Consider the following 16,673-nt stretch of genomic DNA (forward strand, 5'->3'; position numbering starts at 1 on the left):
CCAGCTCCCATACTGCTTGTGAGAATGATTTTGTTTCTTTATTTGGCTTGCTGGCTGTTTTGCCTCGCGTTGCGTTCGTGTGTGACTCAATCGGTTTTTGCGTACGTTCGGACGTGTGCTCTGGCATGGCTGCTGTTACTCCACTCAAAGGTGAGAAATTAGCCAGGTTATCGTGGGTTTCGCTACACATCATCATTTCAGGCAAGCCTTGAGGTTGCGAAATCCTCTTGTTCTCTGGTTTTGTGGTAGTTCCGTGGGTGGCACTTGTCCACTGAGCGGACCAAACTGTTTTGGCAACGTGTTATTTCGCCTCTCTGTATGTGCTGTTGGAACGGGAGCTAGCCCTGGCAATGCGTCTCTGATCTTTCAGTTTGGGACAGTCTTTAGCAGTAGAGGAGTGGGTCCCTCCGCAGTTGACGCAGAAGCGGTTCTTTCCTTTGGCACTCGCCGTTCTCGTGGGCACTGCCACAGTTTGCACAAACTTCTTTTCTGTTACAGCATGTCGATATATGACCATACCGATAGCACTTCTCGCACTGTAGTGCTCTTGGCTGAAACTGATACACGTGCATGCTCACAAGGTGGAAGGTAATTTGCTGCTACCAGTCCTCCTCAGGTACCCGCGGACGCTGCTGTAGAGTATGTACCACTGCGCCCATACACCATGTTGCAAGCCCATTGGCCTAGACTGTGCACGCGCTCCGGTTGGTCGAGAACGTTTTGAAATCGCATTTTGTAGCGCGCATGTGTGTACAGCGTCTCGGCCGTTCCAGCATAGTTTCGAAATAGCATGGCCGGCACGTCGTCCACCTGCGTTCGGTGGTGTCAATCGACAGAACAGTTTGCAGAAATATGTTCTCGGGTTTATGAGTTCGTCATTGTGAGTCTACGCGTGTTGTGCTGTTTCTGGACACAACTGTTATCCCACGAACAATTTGTCAATTGCGGTACCGGAATGCTTCATGAGTTGGAGCGTGAAGAACAAGTTCGAGCGCCGTTGGACTTCGAGGACTGTCAACAAAGACAGGATTACGTGCCACACAAGCGCTTTTCGCTTCGCTATAATGGATGCACCGCAGCGAAAGAAGATGCTCATCATGAAATGGTACGCACTCATGAGACTGGCTCGGTATTAGGAGTTGAACGGTGTATTCGTTCTGCTTCATGCTCGAACTTTGTCCCAGTGTGTCAGCAACGCAGTGGGCTTTGTACGCACAGTACACCCATGAATTATATCTTTGAATTAGTGCTTTGTATCAAATAAATCTTTATTTTACCCCAAAATCGCTGTAGTTATTTTGAATACCGAGTAACGGCGGCAGGCCTGAAATCCAGTAGAAGTCGATGGTAGCCAGGGCCGACCGAAAAGCCAGCCAGACATGCAGGCCCCTGATTGGCTGACTGGTTGTGCATAATATCCACCACGTCGCAATTTCATTGGTCGTGTGCCCAGTGTTGTGTGAATTATCTCAAACTATGAGCTCTATGGGGAGCTGTTGGAGCCTGCTGCTACTCCTTCCTGCTGTCCTCTCTCCATCTGTCCACGTCTGTACGCCGCTCATAGCCACAGTTGCTTCGCGGCTCTAACACGGAATTCAAAATACATAAATAAATAAAAAACATCCCTTCGTCTTTACGACCAACTTAGCAATGAAAGTAGAGTAGTTTTCGCACAGCACGAGAAACTTACAACGACGCAAACAAGGAATACTGATATAATGTACCAACTACACAGCAACTTTCGGCATGCTATACACGGCAATTAAAGGACGCAGAGAAGCCGAGAAAGGAGCTCACTGCCGAGTGCAATACTTTCCTTTTACTTGTTAATTATCTTCCTTCCGTGCAATTAGCTTCCTACTGCGCCCGCTCCTTCTTGTACGCCTTGCTTCCATGTTTGTGTTTGTGTTGTGTAGAGGCCAACAAACTGTTTTCTTTTAATTAGTTAGCATTCTGAACGCCCTCAACGGGGGAACCGTTGCGTGATACACATAAAACACGGATATCATCACTCAAAGAGCGAGGAACACTTGATACCAGGTACACGCTGTGAACAAAACGTGTTTCCCCTGGCCTACCGTAAATGCACGGAGCTACAATGTGAAAGGCCTGTGCCCCATAACCCAATTTGCGCAAACCAGGAAGCGTTCTTGTGCCTTCTCTTTGTGTTTCTGTCCATACGCTGGTCGAGGCACATTTTTGTTGATTTGATCCCTCTACTGGTTCATCTTCTAAGAGGACTGTCGTCGTTGCGAGATCTGGATGACCACGGAGAGTTGATTCCTTCTTTCCTCTTCTAGTGGTGTCTCAGGTAGACACCATGTAAGCAAATGACTGCATTGCGAAATGTTATGTCACGCAACGCGATCACGGTTACGTGGTAACGGGTGTCATATCGACTCTCACATTATATTATGCTTACCACAACATGCAAATTACGGAGTTCTGAATTTATTATCTTGGCTGCCTTGCTGTCGTCAGGCTGCTGTGTTACCCCTCAAAACAAGATCATAACGCCGGTGCACGCCACTGCTGAAACTATGGAACGGTTCCCGCGAACTTGGTTATCAGCAAGCGCTCTAATCCGTGGGCTTATGGCAGCGTGCCCTGGAGATGGAAGCACCAGCTCTCGAGCGCCGCCGATTGGCTTAACGTTCTCCACGGAGGCTTTAGGAAGGCTCCGAATTGCTTCGGGCGAAGATAACATCTAAGTGTCCTTAAGTGCAAACTGTAGAGAGGACGGGGAAAAAGTAAGTGTCGCCCGTGTGCTGCGAGTTAATTACATCTGTGAATCATACAATAAGTTAGAACCAAGTGGCGGCGGAGTTTATAGAATATAAACTCTTCGGGAAGCAGCACGCTCTTCTTGGACGCAAATATACGTTCATCTAAATTGTCCTGTCTAGTTTGCACTATTTAATTGCGTGTCCGGAAAATTCTTCGCGCACGTTTCGAATCGAAAGTGCGTGCAACAGAGTGGTCCACCATTTATTCAACGGTGGAATATTTTTCGAAATACACAGTTTCGGGGTGAGAGAAACACGTTATTGGTCTGGACATGTCACGTGATACAACGGCGCCGGAACAACGCTACCTAGATAAAGAAAGCCTGCTCCTCTTCCTCCCTTCGCTGCCTTGCAATATAAAGTCAGGATGCTGTCCGTTTCAGCCAATCCACGCCGACAATTGGTACTAAGTTATTAGTGGGTTATTAGCGGGTGAGTTATTAGTAGCTACTAATGCGGCTGGTGGCAGCTCGTCTTCATGGCAAAGCGACTAGGCTTTCTTGATCGCGGTGTCTCTGGCTGAGCCACCCCACTCATCATCACACCATCAGAATTAGTGTTGTTGTTTTTAATCACGTGACACAAAAAGATGGTACAGTCACTTCAGCTTCGCATATTGTCAACAACGTGACGAAGAAGATTTCAATCAAATGCGACAGAGGACATAAGCCGGATATTCTTTATTCCAGGCTTCTAAACAACAGCAAGACGGTGGGAAGTTCATCTTGCACATTCCAGAACAGCAAGCCTCGAGAGTTACGCGTCAAACGCGGTTGCGGTTCAACTGACGGATGATAACTCCGAGCAGTGCGAGCAGTTACGTTTTCCCTTTTTGTCGTCGATATTGCTGCGCGAGAGTTTTCGGCGAAAAAAAAAAAAAAAAACGCATTTGAGGAAAGAGAGAAATGGTACTGATATGCAATGGGGAATGGAGAGGCACGGACACTTCCCTTCACAAAATGTGTGATTCACAGTTGTTTATGTGATGAAACGGGAGCGACGACTTCCAAATCTATAGTATAACTTTAGTGATGCTACCATACATAATTGAAAACGGCATGATCGTTTACTGGAAGCCCCTCTGCTGGGATATGGTCCTTCTCTCATTGAACAGCGAAAGGCTCTTGGTGAGACACGCTATATTTCTAAGTGCGTGGCGGGGGAATATGTAAGAAATATTATGCAGAGAAGGTTATCAACAACAAAAAAAGAAAGAAACAAAAAAAAAACTATCTGCTATTCTCCATTCATGAGTTCTTAGCTACTAGCAATTTATTGGTGCTACCAAAACGAAAACACGGGTGTCCACGATGAAAGATGAAAGTCACTGAAAAGGTTAGCCAGCTGTAGGGATCGAACCCACATCTACTGGATTGCCGGTCCAGGGCTCTACCAATTGAGCTAAGCTAACACGCCTCTCCAGCGACTTTCGGGGTGCGTCATCTGAAGGGACGACAAACCAGCCACTCACTCTCACTCACCCTCCTTTCACTCTTACATTTTTGCTCACTCATACACACATTCATACGACGGAAATCGACGCAAGCGGCACCTGTTGAACAAGAGATAAACTGATGTTCTGAGGCTGGAACAACACACAAGGGACAGATACAAACAAAGCCTCAAATTGCCTAAGAAATCAACGATGAAAGATGAAAGTCACTGAAAAGGTTAGCCAGCTGTAGGGATCGAACCCACATCTACTGGATTGCCGGTCCAGGGCAAAAATGAGCAAAAATGTAAGAGTGAAAGGAGGGTGAGTGAGAGTGAGTGGCTGGTTTGTCGTCCCTTCAGATGACGCACCCCGAAAGTCGCTGGAGAGGCGTGTTAGCTTAGCTCAATTGGTAGAGCCCTGGACCGGCAATCCAGTAGATGTGGGTTCGATCCCTACAGCTGGCTAACCTTTTCAGTGACTTTCATCTTTCATCGTTGATTTCTTAGGCAATTTGAGGCTTTGTTTGTATCTGTCCCTTGTGTGTTGTTCCAGCCTCAGAACATCAGTTTATCTCTTGTTCAACGGGTGTCCAGTTTGTGTAATACACCCACATACACCGCACCTGCATTGACATGATCCCTAAGAAGTTCATGAATGTGGTACAGTTTTTGATGCGAAGTCAGACCCGTGAACAGCCCAGCACAAGTTACGTTCCAACCTCCGTTTGCTCAATCCCGCACACAAGTCAACCGCAGTGCTATGATACCATTCCTTTCAAACACGAAACACCTCAGGGTAAGAAGCGTTCAGTCCAATTACGGATTTCGCAGCCTGCGTCGAAGTCAGCCCGTCGCACGATATTGATGCTTCACTTCCATCGGAAGCAAAATAGAGGGTAGGTAATGGTTGAACAAGAAACAAAAGTACGATGAAGAAGGAGAAAAGTACGTCCCAGTATGCTTCAGAGGCAGCTCATTTTCAAGACGGATAGGACTAACCGCCAAGTACGGAAACTGCGCTAGCAAAACTTTCGCACGCGTAAATGAGATTTCCGTCACTACTTGCGCCTGCCGCTGACAGGAAGGAATTTGCTGCTCCACACTCGCACTGCGCAGTGAGTCACGTTCTCAAACTTGCGCGGACGGGATATGTGGACTACGGTAGTGTGCGTGATTCGAATGCGTTTGCGACTCTTAGTTAAGAAAACTCATTTAAAGGTCTGTTTCCGATGAGTACTACTTTATAGCTATGCCAAGTAGACAGCACTGATTATTATGTTAGCGCTCGGCTCAATGCGACGTGTCTCGATGGTAAAGGAGGTACACTTTGGAGAGTGGAAGCGTGAACAGCACTGTGCCTATTGCTTCCTGTGGGCTGGGTAACTGGAAGCGATTCCATCGGATATCATATGCAGGGCAAACGCGGTGATTGGCAATTCCTTACCAAGCCCACAATAATCGTGGCACATAATTATTATGGCATTCAGGGCGTAGAGGACACACGGTTATCAGGAAGATGCTCTGTCATAAAACTTTGCCGCCAAAGCTACTCTGCCAAAGCAACACTGCCAAAGCGGCGCACTTGACTGAGGATTTCCTGCAATGTTGCTGTAAAACCCGTGACATACAGCGCTAGAACAAACAATGCCCGCGCGCTTCGTGAGGTCTGAAACTACCTAAGCTCACGCTATCAAGCCCCTGCTGCAGCTACTGAGTATCAGCGGTCGAAGAAAATTGGACGGTCAAGCACCTATCTACCTTGCGGCAGAATGGACACTGACGTCCCATGCAGCGGATTTCGTAACTGCTAAACGGGCAAGACATTCGCATCCCCGCTACATTTCTTTATCGTATTATGTGGATATTCGAGGTCGAAAGAGACCAAAGTAAGTCAAGGCTTCAAAGTAAGTCAACTGTTCTTGTCTAAGTAAAAGAACAAGCAACGCTGTCCGTATCAGCTCGAGTAATTTGCAATTACTATGCACATTTTTAGATCATTTAGATGGGGATGCAGTCGACATGTAGCATTTCCTATGTGGATGCACCAGGTATAAGCTTTGCCAAACGATTGCTCATGAACGTGAATTTTTGCTAAAAGTATTTTGTGCGAGTGAGTTACTGGCTAGGACCTCAAAAGTAGCTTTTGCGTTGGAGCAAAATCCGAGTAACTCGACGTCAGACGTTCTTCATATCACATAACAGGCAAGGAATGCAGGTCGTTAGTCAGGGGAAACTGTGTAGCGTGGTACGGTGAAACGCATCGCGGAAAAGCTGTTCCTGACAGGAAGCATGCAAACACAAGTATAATCCAATATGAAAGGTCGTCAGTTTTTTTCTCCTTTTTTTTACGTGACACAGATACATTATCCTGAATTAAAGACAGTATGCTGCATGTTTGAGTTTTTCATTTTGATTGCGGTCCGCATCTACGAGATCGTGGTTAAGCTCTACAGTTGCTAAATAGAGCTTCCGGGAGGTAGCTGTTACGTGTGCACATATAGATAGAAGAAAGCTGTACAGTCTAACAGGCGTCAGCGTACACGTAAGTATGGTTCGGAGAAAGCGCGGGTCCTCATTAATAAAGCTCCAGGCAATTAGGCAGGCCGCGCAAGCCCGTAAGCAACGCCCCGTTTCTCCACACATGAAGTCGGTAATGAAGACGCAACATCTATTGCGGACTTGGTGGTGAGGATTGCAGTACCTTTCTGTAGCCTCCTGCTGCAACCAGTACAAACAGAAATAATACTGTTAAGCGAACGTGACTCTTAGCAAGCACTAATCTGAGTGTTTCCAAGAAATACTTGCTCATTACCTCTCACGTGGTAAAGAAAGTTGGGCTTAAACCTGCGTGTTCTCAATAACATAATAGAGTGGCCACGGTTTCTTGTATGTGTGAGCTCGCGCAGAACAAAGCGCAGGGCATTAAAGTGAACTAACTACTAAATGTTTCTTCCACGCAATTCAACGGGCATCAGCTCTAACACTTTGCGGTGTAGCCCCGGTGAGTGCTAGATAACTTAGATAACGCACAACTATTTGCAGCGCAACCTGAAGAGGTTTTGAGGAAACATACACTCAGGCTGCCTTGCGAACAACCCGCTTTAAAAGCCCAGTCCTTCCAAAACCATAGTGCGATCTTTAAGTGCACTGTATACTACGGAGCGCACAAGCTATATCATCCTGGCGAGCAAATACAAGGGCTTTTGTCCGTATTGTGACAGCACTCTTCGCGTCGATCTACACTTCGTGTTCTTTTCTGCTTGTTCCTACTACTCTTAGGCTTAATGCCAGCCTCCAAGCACAGATCACTCTCTGTGTGTGGACACCATCATTTGGTCTGTGCGGGCATACTGACGGTTATTTCGACAGCATATTTGAGATAGTTATGTAGTGTTCAGCAAAATAATTCCCTGGAGAGTATGCCTCAGAAGAGAGTCCACAATGTCGACATGTATAACATTCGCTCTTGCGCGAAGACTGGCTGTGTCCTTTCGATAGTGGGATCCCGAAGTCTCCTTGCGAGTGCGAGCCCACGTGTTCACAGGATAAGTGTGAAGAAACAGCATCCAGTTCTCACTTTGATGTTGGATAAGGAAGAGGCACTTACTGAGTGGTGGAAGAGAGGAAACGCGATGCCTCGGGAGGGGTTCCGCGGCCAATCATCCCCGATGCGCATAACGGTTTTGCGGTTCATGCAAAGAGCTCACGACGTGTTGCTTGCAGTGAGGTTTTAGCAAGTCGTTGTAAGAACCTGTGCAGAACCATCTGTTCTGTTCATGGTTCCATGAAATAGTTTTTACTTTTTAGCGTAGCAGTGCTCTGTGGGCACGTCGTCGGTTTGGGAGGGGATTCATACCTATGCCAACAAATTTAAAGGAGTTCCTTGAGGTCACAAAGCTTAAGAACCAAAGGTCCTTAAGCCAAGGGTTCCTTGGTTCACCTGCAACGCGAGAGGTTCACAGAAGAAATGGCACAATAGAGTCCAAACTTTGAATGAAACGGAACTTTCCTTCTTCTGATATACTTGCGACTTGTGCGCAAGCATCGTCCTCCAACGTACGAGTGTTAAAGGAAACGTAAAGTGAAATATAACCACAATGTTTCAAGGTACCGTCATGTAGAACTGCTGTGTGATCACACACACAAGTCATCACCTCTCACTTCTTTATACTTTTTGCACTGATTAATTTTGAACAATTTTAGAAACTTAAAGGTCGCGACCCTCAACGTTCGCACAGAACGGAGTTCGGGTCATTCCCGGATTGGCGGACTGACATCACATGATATTGAAATATAACGGAACGCATCTGAGACAGGTTACTAATCACCATTAGACTTTTTTTTTAAGAACAGCAGCAGTCCTTGGTTTAAACTTTTAACGGTGGTAACATGCGAGTTCCGTGCCTGTGATGTGATCTGCGCCATCTGTTGGCATTTCTCTCTCTGTGTGTCGTCTGCTCATTGTATCGCTGCTGTTTGCAAACTCTCGCATCCAAGTGATTTAAACGAATGTGTGGTTTGCGTTCCTGTGTTCCCGAATACACAAGGCGTGCGCCTTCGCAATGAAGTGCTTACTGCACTCTCGAGAAACGCACTATCTCATCTGATGTACCGTCTAGTTGCCTGCGTTCTCAACAGATGGCGCGCGAGTCGCCTCAGTCGCTCCTGGAGTCAGCTAGCTTGCTTTGCGCAGCAATCTTTGAAATTGAATTGCCGAAACAATGCTCAGAATACAGCATAACTATTACGTATATGAAGCCTCCAACTTACAAGCTTTCAGAAAACCATACAGTTTCTGCAGGTTTGCCATTCACTTTACAGTTCCTTTAATAAATGGAATCACTGGAAGCGCTTTTCTGCGTGGCAGGTACATCCCCGTACCTCCTCCATACTATACGGCAAGCATCTTTTCGCGACCAAATGGACAATGCGGTTTGTGAGGAAATTTGCGTATTTGTACACACCATTTCGGCATTTCCCGTTTTCCTTCATTATTCATTAACCATACGTATAAACATACTCGTCTCCCTCTGCATTTCCATCTTTTCCTCTTTAACGCAGAATCGCCGAAACGATGAGTAGGAAATAACTGTACTTCAGAAATGATTGCTGCTTGTAGATATGCAAAAATAAAATCTGTTCATCCCAAAACGATCGCTCGTGTTATTTGCATTGGTGCAACGTGTATGACAGCCATAGAAATCTTAAGGAGTATGCTAGAAGGAAACCTCCGAAACTGGGACGTACGGGCGAGGGGAGCGCCATATTGAATCAGCTACTGTTGCCGCGGCGCATGCAAACAAAGGAATCCAGTAAGCATACAGGAAACATAACGCCAAAAATGTTTTTGGAACACTAACACACCGCCAGAACCCATGAAACCGTAAGATATATGAAAACACACACACACACGAAGAAACAGACACGACACGGACGCCGTATGGGGACGCAGTCTCCGCCGCTGCCGCAGCCTCAACCAGCCTTGACTACAAGCCTGGATGGGGACGGACACTGACAAAATATGTAGCCGACGAAAGCAGAGGAGCAACCGAGCAAGTGTTGCAACAGTTTTTGGAACTGTGGCTGCTTTCACGGGCTGGAAATACACGACGTTTCCTCGGCTGATTCAATATGGCTGCCTCCGAGCGCATACGTTGAGAGAGGGAAGGGCCCCGTTCAAGTATTTTGCTCTCCTCCGATCCTCCTCCCCAGCTTTCCTTCTAGCCTCTTTCCGTAAGATTTCTATGATGACAGCACACTGTGAAGCTCATAGTGTTTGAAGTCGGAAATTGGCAGGAACGATTAATGCACTACTCCTCAGGTTACGAGATTATATCGGTGTCTGTCCTGCAATCCCGAAAGTACAATGCAGCCGGCGTTCATCGCGCCAATGGAGAGATTATTCTACGCAGACGAAACTAAGCTTGACAGCATGGCTGGAAACGCGTGGCGATAGGACGCATGAACAGTACAGTCGCGAAACGGCATTTTATTCAGGTATTTTGGTGTGGCACGGTACACAGCTTACAGATACGAAGGAACGCACAGGGCGATTTTACAGCGTCAGCTGTATAGTGGAGACTTTCTCAAGACCGCGTCGGCGTGGACGGCGTTCGCATGTCCGCACAAAACTCTTATCGCATGTGAGATCAGCGCTGTGAATAAGGATGAGAATCCCGCCAGTTTACAACCTATCGATGGAAAGTGAGATAAAAAAAAGCAAAGTACGTCAGTTTTACAGCGTCAGCTGTGCCGTGCAGCTTCCCATAGGGCTCGTGGTGGCTGTGTGCTACTTCTCGCCTCGCGCCGCGCCGCGCCGGAACGCATCCGCGACTTTATCGTGTATATACTCGCGCCTTACTGCACGCACACGCTTCTCGTCCTCAGAGACTTCAACGTGGATGTTTCACTGGCCAAGAACACCCCTTTCCTAAGTGATATGTCCGAACAACTGGACCTTACACTATGCACCGACATCCGCCAACCCACAATCAGTCATGGCTCATGCATAGACTTGGTGTTCCAGAACAGTCCCCTCGTTCAGAACACCACTCACCTCGACAACTATTTCAGCGACCACAAATCAATAGGGGAGACCGAGGAGAGTTGTCACAGTTTTTACTTCTTACTTTGTTCTTTGCGATCTTTTGGCTACACAAAGTACACATTAAGCTAAAGCTGGCTTCCAAAAACAGTTTATAAAACAGATTTGCGCGGAGCTCGTCAAGTGTGACAATACGCTCCAGTAGCGGGGCAGGTTCTCACACGGGCTGGCGAAGGTTGTCGCAGCTGCAGTTTCTCGAAATCTCTATTGTGGAGGGTACCGAATAAAATACCATTGGAAATGCTCATGGACAACAAACTAACCGAGCAGAAACGAACCTCCTATGTTAAGACTTCCACTTTATATTTCCACGTCTGTCCTAGCTGTACAGGATTCATGCAAGCTAGCCATTACTGGCTGGTAGACCTGTACTGTAAATGTAAAAAGCGGCACTAAATTATTGCAGGATGTCTAAGATGTACTAAAAGAGATACTGAAGCACTTTCTCGCCGATATAGTTCGCGCTGTCAGCTGTTCTACCAGTTGAAGTACCTGACAACTTACCCCGCCTCGTATAAGACAACTGACCCCTATGAAACCCGCAACGATTTTATCTCAGCAGAGGACTTCACTGTGGAGTGTATTCCGCTGAAAGTTCGTGAAAAGATTTCCGAAAGTTGAATAAACATTACAAACTCGTGCATTCTTTATAGTGTCAGTGTGTGTCGTGCAAAATTGGAAAATTGCAAGAACGGAAAATTTTACTTACTCGTGACAGAAACAAGTCTTGTGCTGTGAGCACCTTGCCATACCTTCCATGACAATGAAGGTTTCTTCAGTTAGTGGTTGCTCGTGCGGCTAAAAAACAGCGGAAAATGTCTCACCTGCTGCTTCGTTTTCTTTAAGTAGCGGGTGTGACAACTGACCCGTGTGACAACTCTCCCCGGTCTCCCCTACTCATCACGCTTAAACAAATCTGTCTACACACTTTCATCTGGCCTCATTTCATCACACGCACAGCTGACGGTGAATTTCGCGTTAGACGAGTCGTAACCGTCATGTAATTTTTTGATAGGATATATGCTTTTTTATAAAGAACCTATCAGGGCAGCATAGGTGCGGTTTTACAGGCGCACTGTATGCGGCCAGCCGGAGATTCTGTCGAAGGGAGTGTAACAAGATGACCAATTACCTAAACCTCATCAATGAACCCTTTAATTAGAAGAAGCCCTTTTAGATATTTAAGATAGCAACATCGGAGCCTTTATTTAAAGCCTTCTTTTTAATAGTTCCATGCATTCACCGCCAAAAGTTTGCTATGCAAATGAAGCGAAACCAAAATCACGCACATCAGGAGCCACGTATCGCTTTTGTCCGTTTCAGGAAAGGGAAAGTGTAACACGAATGGACAGATGGATTTGTGTGAGGAAACAAATATGAACCAAAAGATGCAACGAAGCACCTCTCATCATTACACTGGCACCATGCAAAAATGAACATTGGAGAGCACGAGAGTTGTTGATGAAGCGGACATTCTATAAGAGAAAGATAGGAAACGATGATCAGGACAAAAGTTGTAATGCCACAGGTAGGCATTACATTTGTTTCGGCATCATCACAACGCACACGATTAATCACTCATTCAGTTCGGCTTATTTCTTTCGAATACCGTCATTTGGAATATGATTGCGCAATTTAAAGGGCACTCTGAACAGCTAGGTACATTTTCATCTTGCCGTGGCTGTTACACGCATCTGGAGAAGCACTGCGACCTTGCTAAGCATATAAAAGCGTGTTAGGTACTCTGTGGGACTGTTTGAAAGGGGATGTGACACTTTAGGACTGAGAGACACTTTCATGTAATATGGTTCATTACCTAATACACGCATTGTATTCTGCACATTGACAAACGAATTATTTTTCTACGCGCTTCACTTGGAGAGATACAAACATCCTGAACACAAGTACGCTTCCACCTCTGACGGAACGAGCGAGAGCATACGGCCATTCCCATTGGTAGCTGCAAGCACGTAACTTCATTCTGGCTGGCTCACTGGCGGAGACGTTTGCAGTGATGCCAGCCTGATGAGCCGGTGACACAGCTGACAGTTCGTGACACAGCTGATATTGTCTTGAACGGGCTCAATGCAGCGCTGTTTGCGAGAGGGCTGGAAGCGTCGCCAGAGAAGTCAAAATGCATGGTCTGCATTCCCCGTGGAAAGTACGAGGGCAAAGACTTCCCAAGTCTGAGCATTAACAATACTCCCATCCCAAGATGCGCGTCATGTAAACATCTTGGTGTCATCATCGATAGCGCATTACGCTGGTCTAAGCAAGTGAACGAGATTATCTGCAAGGGAAAGACAACGCTCAACCTGCTTCGCAGAATCCGCGGTAAATCATGGGGCTGCAATGCGCGGTCATTGCTCATCCTTCACAAAGCCCTCATCTTCTCGCGCATTCTCTACGTGGCGCCGTACGTAGACCTCGCGCCTACACAGTGGCAGGCCCTTGAGCGCCTTCATCGCGCCGGAATAAGAACTGCACTTGGTCTCCCAACCTTTTCTAGCGTCACCCAAACGTACGTGGAAGCTAAGGAAAAGCCTGTCAGTGACAGAGGAGAATGCGTCAACGTCTATCAACAAACATTCCCTCTTCACAGACCTCGAACACAGGACACACACATCCCTAGGACGCCTGGCTAGTGCCATCAGCTCTCTAGCCAACAGGGGAGCTCTTCCTCGGCTCCCAGCTAGTCCACCTACGCAACCATGGCTGGAGTTCGTGCCCGCAACAACGCTTCACATCCCGGGTCTACGGAAGAAGAGCGAGTCCAGCCCCCTGGTGGCCAGGATGGCGGCTGAGAACCTGATAAGCGACGTCTATCACACGCATACTCTGGTGTTCACGGATGGCTCCATCGACAACCGTTCCGAGAGCGCTACCAGCGCGTACTACATACCATCAATGAACATGGCCTGGCAAGGGAAATCAATTCGTTACCCAATCTCATCTACGACGGCCGAGCTCCTGGCCTTGTTACACGCAGCTGCTGCGGTTCAAGTCACCGGAATAACTAAGGCTGTTTTGCTTACAGAATCCAGAAGCGCCCTCTACAACGTGATCAACCCCACGTGTGGTAGCATCCTAGCCCAATGTATAAGGAGGTCGTGTGCCCAGCATAGACTAACCGGAGGTTAGCTTACGCTCCAATGGATCCCGTCTCATGTCGGCATCAGAGGCAACGAAAGAGCGGACCAGCTAGCATACTCAGCACACCACAGCTGCAGCCCATTCTTACCACTTCCGGCCGACACTGACAGGCACATGGTCGTCAAACAGCTAGTTGAGGTGCGTCATCCTGGCATACAGGACATCATGCAGAATCACCGACCCTCTCTTCCCATGAAATATCTTCCCTGTGTTATGCAGACAATGCTCCATCGATTACGAACGGGACCTGCGTTCACGAACTCGTAACTGTTCAAAATCGTCTCCAGGGAGGACTCCAGTTACGGTCACTGTAATCATCCGGAGACTATCGCGCAAATCCTGACAGAATGCTGTGCATACCATACTATGCGGGAAACTCAACTTCCCCACGCGAGGCCTGGCATACTGACGGACGTCCTCTTCCCCGAACGTTCTTATGCGGAACGACTTTCGAAAACTCGCGGCCTCGTGCGCTTTCTTCAAGAAACGCGCCTCGCGGAGAGACCACTCTGGTGCACCTCTCATCTACAGTGTGCCTCTGTCCCATCAGTATCGGTCATTCTGCCTATGCATCACTTTGAAATCCTCAACTCCCCTCTCCCCCTTTCCTTTTTTTTTTTTTTTGGCTATAGTCGTGACGATGCCCACTTGAGTGTGGCCAACAACGGCAAGCTATACCTCGACACCCCCCCCCCCCCCTGATGAGCCGGTCGGTGCTGGTTTTTTACGCCTCGATTACACTCTTCACTGGTGAAGCTGGCGATGCAGGCTTACATAGATGCAAACAGCCATCTTTTACGTTTATCTGTGATTACTTGGGACGAACTTGTCGCAATCTTTTTAACGCGTCTATGTTAACAAAGCAGAAAACGTCCCCTAAGTACGTATGTCGAACTCCTGTAAAAACTGCGCTCGCATTCTTAAATCCTCAGCGACCCTTCGATTCCCCCCGTCGCGATGCGTACCTTTTCCCATCTTTTTGTTCTTCGACGTCGTCGCCCCATACCGCGGTAGCATTAACTGGATACAAGCCACCAAGCAGTCTGTCCTCTACGTAAACTTTGCGACGCTGACGCTGTCGTATACCAGCGCCCCGTCAAGATGCAAATAAACCCACGTTAACGCGCCACAGAACACCAATGCAAGAGATGCCACGTCAACATAGCTCTTTAATATACGGATACTTTAAATTATCGATTTTCCAACTAAACAATGACTGCGAGTACGTGGAACGTGTGTCAACTCTGTCAGCGCGTCGGTTTATTTGGCGTTTGTATACGGATACAATGGCTACGTAGCGCAGAAATTGTCACCGGAAGAAATAATAAAAATAAACACGCAACACCATATGGTGAAATATAAAGGAAACATGATTACTTGGACTTTGTTCTTTTCGCCCTTCCCCTTCTTGGACAGCGTAGCGAAGGCGAAGAAAAGCAGTAAGAACAACAACGTCCGTCCTTGTTAGCCGTCGCGGTTCGGTAGTGCTACATAGATGCAGCTGCAGACGCATACAAGCTGTAGATATAAGCCGCGTCAAGAGCTCAATAAGGAGGCAGTGAAGCGTTGCCTAAAACTAGAATAAAGTGGATGCATGACGCAATTAGAACTAGTGATGTCATTATCTGAGCAGCGATAATGCGCGTGCGCGCAGTACCCACCATCGTGAGGTACTGAACATTACAGATAAGAAGGCTCCTGACTGGGGCTTTGTGTCGCTGCATCACTAATGGCCGTTGTATGCGCCTCACTGAACTTAGCAGACTGATTAGAATAAATGGAGCGGAAGGAGGATTCTTAATAAAATGACCGGCCCGCCCATCCTTCTTAGGAACAGATAAGCTGCCACTGCTGTAATTGTCCTCGGCACCCGCCGCGCAGGGGTTTTCGTTGCTGAGCTTATGTTGTTCGACATATACTCTACAAGGTTGTGCAGTTTATAGTATCTAATGTCGCCGCTTTTTCTTAGGGATTTCCTCGATGAAGCCTCCTGCAGAATGATAACAACGTTTCACGATATTTTGTTAAGTAGATTGGTGATTGTACATAAGTACACACCGTGACATTTACATGGATTCGTAGTTTTCTGAGGTGATCAAGTTGTACTCAAGTTGTTCTCGCTTTCGCACCAGACAACTTCCAAGGTCAAACATGTGGTGGAAAAAGCGACAAAAGAACGGTTTGCGCTGTTTTGAATTCAAGAGACGTTGTCAGGCGCTAGCGACGAAACAAAAATAAATAAACACGTGAAAAAGAATTGGCCGCATCTTTGGGCATTCTGGCAAAGGCGCTTAAATGCGGTAGGTCTACAGGGTGTTTCACGTGATGCGTCATAAACATCCATCGATTTAAAAATCTACTTCTCTGAACATTATGGGATCCACGCTATTTATCTCCAGTGGAGGTTTTACCATTACTTCTGAGCACTTTTATCAAATTTAATTCGCTAGAAATTGATTTTTTTTCAATTGAACTCTGAAATTTGCCAAGTCAACCTCACGTGTGTTTTGTGTGTGTGTGTGTCTTCTATGAAACAGAAAGCTCATGCAGGATTTACCCACTCGAGCACAAAGTACATTCACAACTCCAGAGGTAATAGCCAGGAAAAAAGTGCGAAAGCCGTCCTTTCGAAGAGCGCAAATTGGCGGCTAAGCTCAGTTCTGCGTCAAGATTAGAGTCACTAAATAAGCTTCGCT

The sequence above is a fragment of the Ornithodoros turicata genome, chromosome 2 (assembly GCF_037126465.1).
Source record: "Ornithodoros turicata isolate Travis chromosome 2, ASM3712646v1, whole genome shotgun sequence".
Taxonomy (NCBI): Eukaryota; Metazoa; Arthropoda; class Arachnida; order Ixodida; family Argasidae; genus Ornithodoros; species Ornithodoros turicata.